Source organism: Natator depressus, chromosome 2 (assembly GCF_965152275.1).
Source record: "Natator depressus isolate rNatDep1 chromosome 2, rNatDep2.hap1, whole genome shotgun sequence".
In the NCBI taxonomy this organism is placed as follows: Eukaryota; Metazoa; Chordata; order Testudines; family Cheloniidae; genus Natator; species Natator depressus.
The window spans coordinates 249,091,289-249,094,279 of NC_134235.1; positions in this window are offsets into that span (position 1 = coordinate 249,091,289).

The window sequence follows — 2,991 nt, forward strand, 5'->3', positions numbered from 1 at the left end:
TCAGACTTTGAGTGAACTGAGAATATGGTCTGGGACCACCATTTCTCAAATCAGCATCTGAGGGCACTTCATACCCAGGTGTGGGACAATTTACTTGAAGATTAACAGAGGGGAAAGATACAGCTTGCTCTTCCTTTATCCAGGATGCTGTTGGCTTGGCATCACTGAGTCTGGGTCACTGCAAAACAAACGATCAAGTCTCTCTTGTCACAGGACCGTGTAACTCACTGACTCTCTAGCCAGGAGCTCAGCAGGTTTTGGCCATCTCTGAAGGAGGAGTTCCCGCCTTTAGGCATGAAAGCTATGGAGGCTTTCATCCCATTTTTTTAACTTGTGCCTCTGTGAGTTGGTTTTCTCTTTGGTGGTGGCCATGAAAACAAATTATTGTGATCAGCTGTCAATAGGAAATGGATTAAGATGCTGTATTTTCCCAATAGATATTATATGGATCATCTTCTATCAGCTAGACAGGTACATCCACCAGACTGAACTGAGTGAATGTAACATTTCTACCTCCTCTATCGACCTCTTCTCTTATTTCTTAATTTTTTTAAACACTTACTTATTTCTGTGTGACTTTAGTTACAAAATTTCACCAGGTCATGGTTCGGGTTGGCGCTCTTGAGAGAGACAGGTCACAAAAAAACTTTAGTTTAAAGAGGTTTTGACAGCTGCAAAAAGTTTGGGAAACCCTGGTGTTAGGGGGCTTATTCCTTCACCCACTCACTTCCCTGGTCCTTCTCGCATGAACAGAGAGCAACAATACCCGAAGTCCAAAGGTGCAAACAATTCGATGTTTATTGGGGTGAACTTCCAGTAAGCATGATTCCAGTTTCCTTCCTTAGTATCCTCCTTCCCAGCTCTGACACCACAGAGCCTTACACCTGTGTCCCTGTTCCCATTCCTGCCCTTAGCCAAACATTATTCCAATTTCCTTACCCCCATTCCCTGTTCCCATCTCCCCCTTTAGCAAAACATGGTTCCAATTTCCTTACCCCCCATTCCCTGTTCCCATTTCCCCCTTTAGCAAAACATGATTGCAATTTCCTTACCCCATTCCCTGTTCCCATCTCCCCCACACACACCCACCCACGCCCACTCACTTCCTCATTGACTACAGATTATATAGTAAAACTTGAGTTCTGCTTAGCTATACCTTAACCAATCATTTTCCTGAAATTTAACTAACCAATCCTAACATATTGTAACATGATTATGTAACCAATTATATCCCACCACCTTAGTTAGTTTACACCCAGCAAAATTAATTATACAGCAGACAGGAACAATCACAGAACCGGACAGAGATTATACAGACAAACAATAGCAAAGTGGGAACTATAATGACAAAACAATACAGAAGTGAGGATTTCACATCCCAGTATTGATAAGTGAGTTCTTGCCAGACAGGATGCTGTTTCCTTTTACATTTTCTAGGCACTTCCCTTTCTCTGGAGGTGATAGGCATTATCAGGACAGGATTGTATTCCTAACAGCCCAATAGCACCTTCTTTCAATGTGACTAGTTTGGAATGTGAGGATGTGACCGGTCGCTTCCTAGCTTATGGCTGCCTCTGCTGCTTAGCCAAAGGCCTTAGCCTAAGCACAGGACCTCAAACTGTCACAGTAAGAAAAGGCCCTTACACCGGCAGACAATGATTTTGATTCTCTTTTGTACCTCTATAACTAGCCAAGTGATAAGAATACACCTAAATTCTTAGAGTATAGGCCTTTACAGACAGGCCTGAATATCTATATTCTAACACCTGGGACTCTATCTAAAAATGTTTTTTCCATCTCCAACTTCTGTAGTTCTGTCATTTGCTTCTAGTGAGTAATTGACTTCAATGTGTTAAAATATGTGTGTGTGTTATTGCATTTGATTGACAGCTGTTCATAAGAACTGGGTTCAGCCTTATTCGGATGAGAGCCATGTCTGACATCAGACAATTGTGAGGGAAGCTAGCTCACCTGCAAATTTCACCATTTCAAACTACTATAACTGGGGGGAAATAGACAGAATATCGAAGCTGAAGTATGGGAGAATGTACAGAGCCTTAGAGAGTCGCCATCCTGTCAGGAATCATGTGGACAGAACCTCTGTGGAGATGAGGCTGTGAACCCCATTCATGGCCTCTCCAAATCTTTCCTCCCTGCCCTTCAGCATAGTGGAACTTTGCCTCCTCCACTGCAAGAGGCCTCTCCACATCAGTGGGGAGAGGTAACAAGATTTGTCGTTCATGGAAACCATCTTTTAAGATCCAGAGCAGCCTCAATCCCCTGCGATATCAGTGAAGGACGAGTGGTTGGCATCCTGCTGTAACAAGGCCCTTTAGCAATTCTCACAGTTAAGGGTTAATTAGCAGTTTAGAATTCATCTGTACAAATTAGTTTCCAGTTCAAACTTGCCACACTGAAACTCTGTGTGTGTGTGTGTGTGTGTGTGTGTGTGTGTAAGTAAGTAGAGATTTATTGGGTTCAGATTATTTGGGCTGGAGTCTGCTGAGTTAAGCTGGTGTAAATCAGGACTACATCAGTGTAAAATCAATGACCACAAGGTCAGAATCAAGGACTTTGTGTGAGTTCTGGGAACCCACCCTCCTCTCCCTCAAAGAAACTCTAATTAATTTTAAAATGAATACATGTCTGTGATGCAGGTTCCAGAAATTCCCCTGCCTAGAGCTGTGCACTCCCATGTACTCCACAGGCACTGATTGCAAACAAGCACACAAGGAGCGACTGCTGTGTGGTGTTTGTGCTAGTGGTTAGCTGGGAGCTCTCATGCGTCCATGAGGTCAACTCCAGTCACTGTACATACTAATGCTCACGGCCAGTGCCAGGCTGTTAATCCTTGCACAATACAGCATTGGTAAGAGTCTTAGATAACATCACATTGAGCCCAAACATAAATTCCCAGGCAGCCCTCCCTCACCTGCTCTCTGCACAATGCAATCCTATAAGCAACTCCCAGTAAATCTGTGGGATCCCATA